At 33.5% G+C, this 16,057-nt stretch overlaps 1 protein-coding gene and 1 non-coding gene across 2 annotated transcripts in view; both read left to right on the forward strand.

The window, feature by feature from the left end:
* TTC29 (tetratricopeptide repeat domain 29) overlaps positions 1-16,057 on the forward strand; it is a 125,266-nt gene that overhangs the window by 12,381 nt on the left and 96,828 nt on the right. The window lies entirely within an intron of this gene.
* Positions 10,086-10,176, forward strand: TRNAY-GUA (transfer RNA tyrosine (anticodon GUA)). The gene is given in 2 exon segments: positions 10,086-10,122; positions 10,141-10,176. It is a non-coding gene; the product is annotated as a tRNA-Tyr (tRNA).

Raw genomic sequence — 16,057 nt, forward strand, 5'->3', positions numbered from 1 at the left:
GTTTCCCTCCTTATCTTTATTTGAAACAAAATACCAATGAACAGGAAAAAATATGGAATGAATAAATAAATGCTGATTGCTGAGGAACAGCCTTGAGGTTTATATAAAATCAAAGAAGACTAAAATGAGTGGGATAAAATTTTCCAGGGAGTACACATTTCAAACTCAGCTCCTGCTCATTATAAAATGATCAAACTAACGATCATAGAACCTCAGTATATAAGGATGTAATGGAGAAAAATCTAAGATAAAATTTTCAATCAAACAAAAGCAGTAATCTCAGATTACTTTGAAATTCCGATCTATTCTGTCTATTATTCTCTAAATCACAATAGGTATTTCCATTGGGTCAATATTACTGGCTGGAGCAATAGCATAGCCGGTAGGGCATTTGCCTTGTACATGGCCAACACAACCAACCCGAGTTCAATTCCTCCGCCCGTCTCAGAGAGCCTGGCAAGCTACTGAGAGTATCTTGCCCGCGCGGTAAAGCCTGGCAAGCTCCCCGTGGCGTATTTGATATGGCAAACACAGTAACAAGTCTCACAATGTTACTGGGCTTGCTTGAGCAAATCCATGAACAATGGGAGGACAGTGACAGTGACAATATTACTGGAAGAGGAAGTATCAATGATGTAGAAGAAAGCCATGCTTTAGAGCAAGACAAAATCTTAGAACAAATGAAAGAGGATGGTCTCCAGGCATAAACAGAAGTACCACCCTTAAACAAAAAGAGAAACTCCTCCCCCTGTGCAACAGAAGAAAAGTGAGTGCATGAGTTTATGCATTTGCCGCTTGATATATTTGGGGGGTAGAGAGTGAGGAGTAAGAATAGACAAAAAGCAGACTCCTATTATGGAACATCAAGGCTCTTGTACCTCCATTGTATAATCAGTACGCATAACTATACCTATTGTGATTTAGAGAATAATAATAATCTCATACAATTCTAAATTCTTTATCATGACCTAGAGTTGCAGATGGTTTGGACTTTTATGACCGACTTTCCCCATTCTTCCCACCACTCGATTCTCTCCACATGACTTGATTGCTGCTCTCCTCCCTGTCACTCAGATATCCCCGGAATGGAAGCTCTGCAAGCCTGGCTTTCCTTCATCTCCGATTCCCGAAAGCCTCTGCCTTGCCACACTCACGCTCACGTAGACCAGCTGCCTCTGTTTCTGCGGTCACCAGTTCCCTGTCCTGGGTTGGGGATAAACTCTGTTAGTCTTTCTCCTGATGCCCGTGAGACTGAGATGTGTCCTTGTGTTTCCCTGCACGTGGTGAGAGCCCAGTAGCTAGATGTTAAGTGAATAAATGAGTGAAAGAATAAATGTCATATTAACAGCATCACAGAATAGGCACCCTGCTAAGACACAGTTTCCGGTCAGAGTTTTATGTACGTGCTTTGACTATTGAAATGAGAAAGTTTGACTCCTCAAAAAGTGTGTTCTGCATACACACAGAAGTATAGAATTTTACTTAGCATTTGAGCAGGACATGCTAAAGCAATTTTTGGAAGAATTAAGCCCAGGGGTTCATTTTACTTTGGAATTGACAATGTAGATGAAAAGCAAAAGACTTCTCCTTTTTATTTATCAATTACATCTATAAAAGGATTTTCAGCATGATTCATTTCTTTTTAAAGAGACTTTTAAAGATTATTTCTGTGCCTTATAGGTCATCTTTCCAACCTGGTTGAATTAATGTTCTATATTTGACAGTGATAATTTGACTTTATTGTTTCACTTATGGATTATATTTGCCTGATCTTTGATAGTTAAATAAAGTCATGTTATTTCTGCTCTTTTTTTATACTAAATCAAATTACTAGAATGTGTGATTTTACTTTAAAAGGACCTAAAGCATTACTTAAAAGTAAATACTTAAAAGTAAATGCTTAAAGTAACACTCTAAGTCTTTTTAAAAGTATTAGAATACCATCACTGTTTTGAGGAGTTAAATAATAAAAGTGTCACTTATAAATTCAAGTTTATCAGGGGACAGAGATTGTTCATTTGCTCAATATTATTTTCTACTTCAGATGTCAAGTTCAGATATCAAATTATGTGGAAGAAAAGATTTAGTTCAAAATTGTGTACATTTCTGTGATATTGCTCCCTTTCCAAATATCTCTTACAATCATCAGTTGCTTACAGGGAGGTATTTTGTCAGCATAAGAGCAATTAGAACTCTCAGTTACCAAATTCAACTGAGTTTTGGTTGTAAAGAAACAACGAAGCATATACTTTCATATCCTTTGAAACCTTTTTCTCTTACTTCATATGTAATGGGATCATACTGAAGTAAATTCACATTTTGTCTGTCTCAGGTTTTTATTTTAAATTTGATCCAAGTTTGTTTTCTAAGGATGCTATAACAAGCTATGTGCAAACTTGTTAGAACATATTTTGTTAGAACAATAAACACATGAGTTTATTCTGCCTTTCTATTCTTCAGCTGGAGCATATAATGTACTTACCTTTAAAGTAAATGCAATTAGGAAGGAATTTACTTCAGTTATATGCTAGTTGAGGTTTTTATCTATGTCTTTTGTTTTTCATACATTATTTGTTGCATTACTGTATTCTTTTGTCTTTACTTTTGTGGTGAAATCTTACTTGCCTTTTCATATACATTTGTGTATTTTCTGCTTTAATTCTCCATGGTCATCGAGTGGTATTTATCTGATTTCCTAAACATATGCTCTCTAATTTGAATTTATACTAGTTTGACTTTACTGACATATGAAGACACTGCTAATTTTTTACACCTCCCTATCTCTCCCAGAACTGTATCTTGATACATTATTTGACAAAAAAACACCAACTGCTTCTGTTTCACTATCTTTGAAGGAGTTTATCTTTACAGCAAAATTTAGGAGAAGGATTTCTCTGTGGCCCCCAGACATGCATTAGTAATTGTTTGGTGCAATAGTTTCTTAAATTATACAGAAACAGAATGTGGAGTTAGAAGTGAAAGGTAAAATAATACCTGCTTACCTGCTTTTGACTGTAAATTTTCACAAATTTATGTATCTTTAAAATCAAGTAGAAATTAATGTGTGAATTTTTAAGCCACTGCCAAAGTGAATGTGAGCACTTACAAATAGCTGTGTATTTGTCTTGACTGATAGCTTTAGTTCTTCATATTGCTTTAAGTTACTGTATAATGCTTTCTTATTTCAAACTTCAGGTTTTCCATAAGCATTTTTTGCAGGGATAGGCCAATGATAATGAACTCCTTCAGATTTTGTTTGTTTGGGAATAGCTTATTTTCACAGGACAATTTTCCTACATTGATTAACTGGTTTATTAGTTTTAACTGGTTATTGATTAACTGGGATTATTGATTAATTGATTAATAATACTTATTATATTATCGGTATAATAAGTGAGTCCCTGCTTCCTTCTGGCCTCCAAAGTTTTTGATGAGAAATTTCTTTATATTCTTATTGAGTATCCCTTCTGTGTGAGAAGTTTTATTTCTGTTTTCAAGACTCATTCTTTGAATTACCTTTCATGGTTTGATTATAATGTTCTCCTAATGGATTTCTCTACATTTTTCTGCTTCAAGTTGATTGAATTTGGATGTTCATATTCATGATTTTTTATCAAGGCAGGGAGTTTTTTTTGCCATTTTTTCTGAAAATAGCTGCTTTCCCTTATTTCTCCCTCTTCTGGAATTCTCACAATACATATTATGTCTACCAGTCTCTTCATTATGATTTCTTTTCTCTTCTTTACTTCAGACTTGATAATTTCATGGTTCATTGTTCCTTTTTCCTGTGAAAATCTACTATTGAATCACTGGTGAATTTTTCATCTTGATTTTTCTTAACTCTAGTAGTTTTAGAAGGAGGTTTATTTTCTGGTTTTCTTTAACTTTTAGCATTTCCATTTTGTTCATACATCTTTGTTCTGGGCATTCTTCCCATCTTGCTTTAATTTTTTAGCATCTTTCTGTCAGTTATTTTAAAGTCTTTCCCTAATTATCTTTCTCAGAGAATTTTTAATTTTTAATAAAGTCTAGTTTATCGATAAACAAATAAAGTCTTTGTCTAGTAGATCTAGTAGTTGATCCTTCTCAAGGACAATTTCAGCTGCTTTTCCTTTGACTGTGTCATACTTTCTTTTTGCATGTCACCTGATTTTGTTGTTGAAAATTGGACATTTTAATCTAATTATATGATCACTCCAACAATCAGTTACTTTACCTTCCCCAAGGATTTATATTTTCACATATTTTTTAACTGTCTGAACTCGTTTTTTTTATTTTTTATTTTATTTTTTTAATTTTTATTAGTGAGACATCATGAGGTACAGTTGTAGACTTGCAAATTTTTGTGCTTGGGTTTCAATTATACAATGATCAAATACCCATTCCTTCACCAGTGCCCATTTCTCACCACCACGGATCCCAGTATCCCTTCCACCCCCCAACCCCCAATCCCACCATGCCTCTGTGGCAGGGCATTCCCTTTTGTATTTTCACTAGGAAAAATTGTGCCAGAAAAGAACTGGTGGTTTGAATCTCCTAGAAATTGCTTCAGCTGAAGAAGAGGGACTTACAAGGATGCATGAAATGATAGCTGCCCTTCCCCTTACCATGCATTCTCTGTATCCATGACCAGAAGCATCATTCAGTGACCAGAACCGTGGTATTTGCAACTTTCTTTACTGTCTACCTACCCTACTTCTATCAAATTACCAGCAAGCTGGTCCAGAAATGAGTTCGTGGATTCCCATTTTAGAATTTGAGAGGGTTGGGAGAGATAAGTGACTATTTCTTAAAGTTGAAAATGACCAAAATCAACCACATTTTCCCTTGAATATTTTCACTAAAAGTTAGTAGTTTTCAATATCTTCTAAAGTTGCAAAATAGTTATATCAGATACAATTATTATTTAGGTTGGGAGGTGGATTCTTCATGCTTCTTAAGCCATCATTTTTCCAGAATTCAATCTTTATCATGCTCTATTGGAATAAAACTGTTTAGCTATCTAGTTATGAGAGAAATTTTTAATGCTTAAATTTGCGGGAGTTTCTTTCACTATATCATTTTCAATTTGATTATTTGAAAACTTTTAAAACTACGTTTGCGTGTATTAGAATGATTCTCAGAGTTTATTAAAAATATGCTATAATTATGGAAGTTTCTGTATCTCTGTTTCTTTCCCTAATACAGTGTGTGTGGTGTGTTAACTTTGTGTTGGAATTAAAGCATTGGGATTGTTGTTACCTGTTTTATAAGCCAGGGGAATGAGAAATATTTTTTAGAAAAGGTTAATATATTTTTAATTACTAGATTTTTCATGATTTTCTATTTAAAGATTTTGGTTGATGAAAAGTCACTGGTATGGATTTCTTTGGATTTTAAATTAATTAAAATAAATTACTTATTAATTTTCTTATTAATTAATTACTACAGTGTCTTTTAAAGCTTTTAGGTAATCAATAAGACATACTCTTTCCAAACTTCTTTTTCTCTTTAAATTCTTTGTTCAATTGTATGACTAAAACCTAAGCATGAACAGCTTTGTAACTGTGTATCTTATGGTGACCCAATAAATAAATAAATAAATATATAATTTGTTCATTACATGTGTGTTATTTAATGGGTTAGATATTATTGGGTCAGAATAATTTCAAATAATTTAAATTATACTCTAGGTATCTTGGGAAACCATTGATGCATTTTACGCTAGGAAATGACATAATGTAGTTTGATTTTGAAAGGATTATTCAGGTTGCTCAGTGGGTATTTCCTGGCCCAAGTCAAAGGTGATATCAGTTTGAAAGGATAGATAGAGTAAGAATGATAAAAAATGGTCTGGTTCAGAATATATTTAGGTGATCAGGAGAGCAGAGCTCACCAATGGAATGAACATGAGTCCAAGTAAAGGAAGTAATCTAAGATGACTCCTTCTGAGCTGCCTTGAAAACTGAGAAAATGAATGTCTTGTTCACTGCTGAGCCTGAAAGTTCTGTAACAGTACTGAGATCACAGTGGACGATCAATAATTTTACACTAAATCCAACCACATCCCAGCCTATTTCCTGCTCCCATTACTGCTTTGAGATTTATTAATTGTCAAAATAATAATGGCTAATATTTGTTGGGTACTTCCTATGTTTCAGATGCTGCTTTGAAGTGCTTCATTATATATTAATTTATTTTTCCTATAAAAATCTTTGCTAGTTGCATTGACAGGTGAAGAAATTGACGTACAGAGATATCGAGTCATTTACCCAAAGTCACACAACTAACTAAGCAGAAGAGCAGTTATTGGAAGCTAAACAATCTAATTCCAGAACCCATCCTTGAACCATGGCACCATTCTGTCTCAAAAGTTCCTCAGGCCTTCATTATGTATACTGTGTCCTCTTTCATCTTCTAACTTTAGCATATTCCCATTCCCTTGGTCTATGACATATGTGTCCTTTTTCATTTCATGCATGATCCTTATTCATTCCTAATTCACTCCAAATATATTAAGTAAACTTGCTGATATAATACCTGAAATAAAAATTGCAGTCTAAGAATGCCTCCCATTTCGGCAGTTAGAGTGTTGCATTGTCATTAGCTTGTTTCTCGTGCTTGAATATTGGCTTCAAGAGGGCTTGGCACCATGGCCCTGTGCTCATCTTGGCATCCTCAGCACTTGTAAAGAACTTAGTTCAATAGTGTTTGATTCATGAATGCATGATCCATGAATGATGCTCTTTTCCCCTTTCATTGCAATATACATTCCCCTTCCTGAAATGTCACTTATCTTCAAACCTTCAGTACTTGGTGAACTTTGTCTTCCAGCCTCAGCTTACCTGTTTGCTTCTGTAGGAAGTCTTCTTTGCTCTCTGCTTACCTACTAGGTGTTCAGAGCTCAGGCTTGAGTGGTCTAAATAGGCAGATATCACATACATGTCTTTGCTGAAAAGGTGCCAGGGATGGAATCAGGGGCCTCCAGTACGTGCTTGGCCCCAACCCCAACACATGGTCTTGGTTTCTCTTTCTTAATTTTCAAACTATAGATTGTGACCCATTCTTGAGTAGTGGTTATGACCCATCAATTGGAAATTATCGCGAGGATTTAAAATCTGAGTGTGCGGTGAAAATCACAGGGTGCATTGCCTAAAGATAGCCTAGGAGGGTGACCACCAGGTCCAAGAAAATGAACAGGGCTTAAAGACTCAGCCCTCCACTCCAGTCCCATCTTTATACTTACTAATGAAATAACTGCTTGGCTTTGACTAAGTTACTTAACTGCTCTGGGCTCAGGTTCCCTTATCTGAAAAAAGATAGGGGTAATGATGAGGCTAGGATTATGGACAAGTTTGAAGGATCAATTAATGTTTATAAAGAGATTGAAACATTTTGAGTATTAGTGCTTTCCAACCTGTGTCCCATACATATGTATATATGTGTATATATGTGTATATATATATGTATGCAAAATATATTTCTATAGTATTACCTTGAAAATATCTTTTTATTACCAGAAAATATCTTTGTTGCGGAGAATTGACCTGATAAAAGGACTCTGCAGAAGATAATAAGTTAAAGGCTGTGATTGTATGTGTGGTTTTCTTTTTCCTTCAAGACTCTTCTCACATAAAATAACTGTTTTTTACTTTCTTTCTAGAAAACTTAACAAAACATTTTCTATTACACATGGAAAATGAAAGGCAGATAAAGTCGAAGTGTAAGAATACACTATTGGGGCTGGAGCCAATAGTACAGCAGGTGGGGCATTTGCCTTGCACTCGGCCGACCCAGGTTTGATCCTCAGCATCCCATATGGTCCCCTGAGTACTGCCAGGAGTAATTCCTGAGTGCAAAGCCAGGAATAACCCCTGTGCATCGCCGGGCGTAACCCAAAATGCCAAAAAAAAAAAAAGTACACTGCTAGAGTAATAACCGTCCCCTGAAGGAACATGAAGTCTGAACTTCACTGGGCAAGATGAGAAAAGTGATGAATTCTCATTCTCTGATGAGAAGGGTGGATCAGTCCAGAGAGATGTTGTTCTTCTTGATACTAAACTCCAAAAGAAAATTACTTTGAAAATTTTTTTGAAATTTTTTTAATGAAGCGATGAAATAAGGTTTTACACAGCAAATGACAAATTAAATGAGCATTTAGCATGTTTGTCATAAAGCCTTAGCTAGTCTTTTTTCAGGCAAGATAGTAACAAGATGCACTACATGATTACTGTGCTGGTCTGTTTTCAGTGAGTCTCACAATAACCCTGGAAAGAATCTTTCATATTCTCAGAAACAAAATCAGAGATTATGAAATTTGACCAAGGGAATCGAATGTTAAAAAGAAGCAAGAGCAATGAGGTAGAAAATGTGATGCACAGAGAGGAGGAAATAATTAAGCAAGAAAGAAAATGAGCCAGAAATCCATCAGTTACCAGAATTTTAGGGTCCTTCTGAATTTTCATTAATTGTGATAAGAGATAAACCTATTTCTCTCTTATCACACTATCATTTTGTAGTCAAACACAGAGTTCATAAAACCTTATAAACTTGATACAAATTTGCTCTCCTATAGCCAAAATAACTGAAAAAAATATTTTTAAGCGAAGGAAATATTGAAGTAGAGTGTAGTTTAGTTTTCTTTCTTTCGTTTTATTTTTCACTTCAAAATCATTATCAATGGCGGAGTGGAGTGATAGTACAGAGGAAGAGCATTTGCCTTGCATGTGGCCAACCTGGGTTAGATCCTGGCATCTCCTGTGGTCCCCCAAGCACTGCCAGGAATAAGTCCTGAGCACAGAGCCAAGAGTAGCACATCACATCACCTGGTGTGGTCCTAAAACCAAACAAACAAACAAAAAAAATCAAGATCAATGGCTAACCACATTTCCTTCATTTGAAATGACTGTGCAAAAGATAAGACAATAGAATTCTTTTTGGAAAGTGACAAGCATAGAGAATTTATCATCTACATTGTAATGATACTGACCTATAATTTTCTTATCTTTTACTTCATGTGGGGAAATTCTTTTTTATAGGCACTAAATGATTTTTCATCTTTTTTCTAAGCTCTGGGGCATTTTGGATGAGATGGGAATTTTTTATATATGGAAAAAGCTTTGTACAATTGTCTTAGAATCAAATAATTTATTTTTCCTGAGGTGGAAGGAGAGTCAGGGGTAAGAAAAAATAGAACTTTAATTGGCTTCTATGCCTTCTCCAGCCAAAAAATTCATATTTAGAATTTTTTAAAAACACCCATTTTATAGAGATGTAGATTTTGTGTTTATTATGATAAAGTTTATCATATTTTCCAGTAGTCCTCATTTCCTCTCTTTCTTATAGAATTGTTCCCTATCTTGTAGGTAGTATAATGATAATGGTGGCTAGATAATGTATCTTTGACAATTAGTCCCACTTGTTTTGATATCTCAGCTCACCATTCACACAGAAGATGATTTCTACCTCACAACACATTTTTGATGTCTAAATTAGATACTAAAAGTAAATCTTTATTTTACTTCTCCTTGTACATTTTAAAATACACTGTAACTTACCTTTTAGGTACTTACTATGCTGTTACTACACTAAAGTTGCCTATAACCATGTTTCTATACTATACTGCTACCATTTTTATTTCCAGCATTATTTTGATTATTGAACCTACTTTTTGTTTTTGATCATACAGAGGTCTATTTATTTTTGTATAAACAGTATTTTTAATAGATCAATTGTATTTTTCTTTCACTAATGTTGACTTTTGTTTTCTTCCCTATCCTCTGTTTGACTTCTTGGTTGATTTTATTTTATCCTAATTTGAACACTAGATTCTTCATCTCAGGTATTCTTATTTTCTAATAAATGCATTTAAATTATAAAATTTTTGAATACTTCTTTCCTCACGATTTTATATTTAGATACTTTTCTTTCTACTTTGAAGATATGAATTTTCTGTTTTTCTCTTTTGGTAATGAGTAAATTACAAATGAATATGTAAATTTTCAGGTATATAGCTTTCTCTTGTTTCTATTTTTTGTCTTAGGTGTGGGTGGAAAGATGTGGGCTTAGAGAGTAAATTAGTGATTGTTAATTTATAATATGTGCGCCCTTTGATAGCTCAGCTGGTAGAGCGGAGGACTGTAGACAGCAGTACTGTGAGACATCCTTAGGTTGCTGGTTCGATTCCGGCTCGAAGGAGGTGCTGAAGGTTTGGGTTGGAGAGATAGCACAGCGGGTAGGGTGTTCGCCTTACAAGCGGCCAACATGGCCGACCCGAGTCCGATTCCTCCGCCCCTCTCGGAGAGCCCGGCAAGCTACCGAGAGTATTCGATATGCCAGACACAGTAACAACAAAGTCTCCAATGGAGACGTTACTGGGCCCGCTCGAGCAAATTTATAATATGAGTTTATATAATTTCTATTGTTGCTGGTACATGGTTAATATTTATATCCCTCAAACGTGAAAATAGTTAGATTTTATTCAGTAAAGATAAAGACTTAGAAAAGCCTTTCAGAATCTAATTATTAATTTGGGCTTTCATTTCAGTACAGATAATTCAAATCTTTTTTACCTCTATTGTATTTGTTAGTTTCTGGGAGAAAAATTAAAAAAAGACAATTTATTCTTATTCTGCTAATTTTTAATCTGTGCTATTGCATATACTATTTCTTGTTGTGATTCTCAATAAATTAATATGCTTATGAATTCTGATATTATACGTCCTTTTTTATTCCTAAATTCTATTTTGATAGTCACAAACTTTCATTTCCTTGCCTCTTGTGCTTTTATAAGAAAATACAAGAGAAGCAAAAGTGATCTCTGCCTCAAGGAAGAATAGCGTCTGGACTGTTTTTCTCTTTCTGTGCTAGATGTTTAGAAGTATAAATTAATTTCAGCTCTTCACAAATTTGTTTATTTTTTGCAATATTCTGGTGGGCACCTATAACTCGTTGGTTTTAGTCCAGCTTCTTATTAATCATTCTCGATTTGCTCGATTTGCTCGAGCGGGCCCAGTAACGTCTCCATTGGAGACTTTGTTGTTACTGTGTCTGGCATATCGAATACTCTCGGTAGCTTGCCGGGCCCCTCTCGGAGAGCCCGGCAAGCTACCGAGAGTATTCGATATGCCAGACACAGTAACAACAAAGTCTCCAATGGAGACGTTACTGGGCCCGCTCGAGCAAATCGACGATCAACGGGAGGGCCTTTACCTTTACCTTATTAATCATGAGGAACTTTCTCAGTGTTTGAGGTTGCTGCAACACAGTGAAATACACTATTCAGTAAATACGATAGTGGTATATAGATGCTGTCTGGCCAATATCACTGTGATCAATCTGACTCCTGTTTCAATTCATTTAGTTGGACCCGCGTTCTGGGCATTTGCTCCCTGTGGACCTGAGATAAACCTGCCTTTACAGCTCAAAGGAACTGCACACACACACCTTCTTTCTGATAGAAATTAGAGCACAGAACAGAGCTTCTTCACACGATAGTCAGTTTTGTAGTTATCTTTCTAGGATTCAAGTGAAAAAGATGAAAATGTATCCTGGATTTATATTTTTGATGTGAAGAAAATGAAAATAGCTCAGTCAAAAGATGAACTGTCCCAGAACAAAAACTTTTCAAAACCCAATGTAATGCTGTCTTATGCCGTAAAATAATCAGAACTTGGGATTTTTCCCTTTTACATTTGCTACAGCTTTTTTAGCCGAGAATAATAAAATAATAGAGCTAAAATGAGCCCAGAATCAGTTGGTTTAATTTGTTCCTTAATTTTAGTCAGATAGAACAAAAAGGCAAAGAGGTGCAGTTGATGGAGTGAGAGAGATGCTTGTGGAAAAATGCTTCATAAATGTATGTATTTTTCTACATACATACACAAAAATAAAAACCCCAAATTTTCCATATTTGGTGTTCCACTGGAGAAATCCAAACACAGGTTTTGTTGTTTATTATATTCTATCTTCTATTACATTCCTGAAAAGCGCATGTACAATGTTTTGTTTTTATTTTTTATTTATATGACTTTTTTCCCTTCCTAATTTAAACATCAGTTATATTTCCATCATGTTTATAGCCCCGTGTATGATTTTTTTATGCCAGTATTTTGAAACTTCCTAGGCTTTATAAGAAAATATATATGTGGAAAGAGCAACATTAGAACATATCTAACAAAAGTAGAGGTATAAAGAATTGATTGGTTTGCTTTTCCCAAAGAAATCTTATGCGTTTGTTTAATGTGGAAGTTTTTTTCCTGAAAAGGTTAAAAAAAAAGTTCTAATCAACTTTTGTACATTATGTAGAACTTCATTTTCTAAACTCTGCAAAAGAAAGTTTCATATTTAATGGGAAATCATGAATTATTCCATTTATTATCTACTTCCTCCTTTCAAAGACATGATCTGGATAAAAGGCGGGGTGAATAATTTCAAAAAATACAATACATTTTTAATGGGAAGGTGCAAACTACAGATTCTCATGACTATTAGCAAGTGTAGAGGAAACAGAATTTTACTTGCAAAACTCGTCAAACTCTTGCAAAGATAAAATGTATGACATACTTTAGTGACAAAGGAACCAGTGAGCTGAAGTTTTCTTTCTAATGCAACTTGTTGTTTTGACTGAGTTTTGTCTTTCTATTCTCCAGCATTACATTTATATTAAAATTGTATTTCTTTTTGTTACAGTTAAACTTATTAAGTTTGACACCATTCAACTGATATGGGAATTGATTGTTCTTTTGCTTATAAAGATGTGTAAGAGAAAGACTGGAAGAAAAGCTGAAATGATGTTCACATGAAATTTCCTAAATCATAGAACTTCCTCCAAATTGGTTTTTTCAAGAATCAGTGTAGCTCTTAGTTGTATAGAATTCTTCTTAGTAAAAAATTATAAACACCAATTTAGATTTTTTTAAAAAAGATTTTAAATATAAAATGAAATTTAACACAATATACTTTAGATTCCAGAGTTGAAAACTTACTTATGTAAATGAGAATAAGCATTTTACTATATTATATTACAGAGTTTTATTTCCATTATTTGCATATATTAAAATCATATAGCAATCACAGATTGGCTCTTACTGATTTATTTTCTGTTTATTCTATTTGCCATTTCTTAAAGTTTTGTTGGAATAAGTAAAGGTAAGGTAAAGGCCCTCCCGTTGATCGTCGATTTGCTCGAGCGGGCCCAGTAACGTCTCCATTGGAGACTTTGTTGTTACTGTGTCTGGCATATCGATATGCCAGACACAGTTGGAATAAGTAGTATGAAGTAAATTTGTTAATTGCCTAAGGAGGCAGGTTGGAGATGGGAGAGGAAATGGGAACATTTGTGGAGGGAAAATCACTCTGGTCGTGTTGAAACAGGCCTGAAACAACTGTATAATGAACAACTTTGTAAATTATGGTATTTTTAAATAAAAATTAAATTCAAAAATTGTAGAGTTCATGAGCTAGTATGACCCATTTACACATCGTTTTAGTACATTGTTTATGGTTACACAATAGCAAATTTCCTTCCCTTCTGTTAATATTATTACACAGAAATGTAGACTAGAACAGTGTTCAATTACTCATTAGATATTTTTTTTTATCATTATGACTCTGTCCAAAACTGAAGTTACTTTCAGACTTTATTTTTCAGATGTTTATTGATTTTTAACCAAGATAACAGATATAAATTAGATATATAATGTTGTTTTCTTAGAAGTAGAAAGTTACCATGTAAATTGAAAGAAAAGAACAAAAACCAATACAATTTCCTTATTTTTGTAGTATTTGGACTCAAGGTGTTAACGTTAAGCTTTGAAATTGTTTTACTGAAAACTCAAATAATCTTTGAGCTTTCTATTTCTAGTTTTTGTTCCACTATAATTGAACATTTTGTTTTTAAAAATTTTGTTAAAATAATTGAGTTTTTAGAGGGTGTGCAAGTAATAAGATTATTTATAGAGTACCAATAATTGGCCTTAGATATAAGGGGAAATGTACAGCTACAAACACAAATATTTTTGTCAGTGTTTTATATTGGTTGATTAATAGTGTACTTTTTCCTGATGTCAATCTCTGCACTTCAAATATTAGATGAAAGAAAAATCACTTGAGTAAGTAATTTTTACCAGGGTATGTACAGAGAAAAATCTGTTTTATTTTTAAGAGAATTATTTAAAGCTTCTGGAGGGATCGCTGTCTGTATAGTCTGTTGAATAACCAGGTTTTCTTCACATGCTGCAACAATATCAACACCAGTACTGAATGACTTAGACAATTCACAAAAAGTCACTCCCTTTATGCTATAATTTCTAACAATAAATTAGTGAAAAAAATTTTATCCTATAAGGATAGTCCATGTATCCTAAAGTAAAATTACCTCTGTGGAGGTAAAATTTTATTGTGCTATTAGAATTATTTGCGGGACACATTTAAATTTTTTCTTTTTAATGAATCGCACTAATCCCATTCACAAAATGCTCTGAGGTAAGTGTCTTAGTTACTATTTTTACAAAAAGAATTAAAGATTAAACTTGGGTGCCGAGTCTTCTCTAAAAGTGTTTTTCAGTTTACCTCATTTTTGAATTTCAAGTCTGATTGTGCTTTCTAACATTATTAACACAAAAATGTAAAATTTGTACATTCTAAAAAATGTTTAAATCTTGCATATGTTACAGTTCCTCAAAAGTGTGAACTTAGTGTATTTCTAATCATTTATAGTCACAAAAATTCTAGTTCATAACCCTATTATTTATTTTGAAGTTATCAATTGAATCCAGCTATCTAAGTAAATCTAAATCTGAACTAAAACATAATACTTTCATATTAATATTTATACTCTAATTTCTTCAATCAAATTTTATGTTAATTTTTAGTGTACCAATTATAGGTGGTATTACAGCTAGAGAGTAATTTTAATAAAATCTTCAGAAACACGCTAACCCCTACATGCATTTTTGTAGCATTTCTTTGTAATGAAGCTAAAATGCTTATTTTCATATTAAGAGTTTGTTTAAAACTATAACAATGTATAAAAAATATTACAACATAATTTCAGTATAGTACAGTAAATATGTCTTGAATTATTTTTTTCTTTTTTTCATTCCTGGCTTTGCACCAGAAATCACTCCTGGGTAGGGTCAGGGGACCATACTGGGTGCTGAGATTCACCGTTTGTGGGCTTCATGCAAGACAAGTGCCTTATCCACTGTACTGTTCTCCAACCCCTCAATTTTTCCCATCTAAATGTAAATATGTCCAAAAATTTTACCAAAAAACCATTTTGATTACAGTGTCATTAAATTGCTGTAATTAGGATTAGTCTTAACTGCATTAAACATATCATTTCTTATAAAAGTTGTTTGAAATCATACTTAAGCTGCAATAACAGTGTTATATTTATTGCGATTATTTTCCTTTAAGTGAATTCTAAAATGTTGTGGAAAAATTAATAACAGTATTCTTCTTAATGATTTATTGTACCCCTAATGACTAATTTTAATAAAGGATAGATTTTTTGTTCCAAATATTAAAAAATCTCTGTTCCTTGATATAAACATGTAAATATGTAGTTAAATGAAGTTACAAGAAAAATAAGTAGTGATTGTCAGGTTATTTATGATTTGTGATATATTGAGATGCAGAAAGAACTTGTTTTAGGAAATCACCAGAATTTTGAAAGTACTTTTCTTATGTACTTTATTTGGATTCACAGAAACGGTCCATTAAATATGTACATGTTTACCTCTAATATGTAGTTTTGATTTTTCCAGGCAAGAGAATTGGTTTGAAAACTGCCCTATTTACATTTTTAATAGCAGAGTATTTGTTAAAACTGCGCTCATAGGCATCTATGCGTTCTGCTGTTACCAGATGGATGAGATAGAATACCATGCATAACTTTACATTTATCTTCTTTGAGTGCCACCTTATTTGCATATCAATTAAAATTATATCTGTATTAAGATGGATAATGAAAGTTATCAAATTTACATGATGTGACTGCAGTTTGCAGAATTTCCAGCAGATGCCCCCAGAGACCAGTCAACTCATTGGAAATTCTTTACATTTAAAAAAAAGG

The sequence above is a fragment of the Sorex fumeus genome, unplaced genomic scaffold, assembly GCF_029834395.1.
Source record: "Sorex fumeus unplaced genomic scaffold, SorFum_2.1 ptg000039l, whole genome shotgun sequence".
In the NCBI taxonomy this organism is placed as follows: Eukaryota; Metazoa; Chordata; class Mammalia; order Eulipotyphla; family Soricidae; genus Sorex; species Sorex fumeus.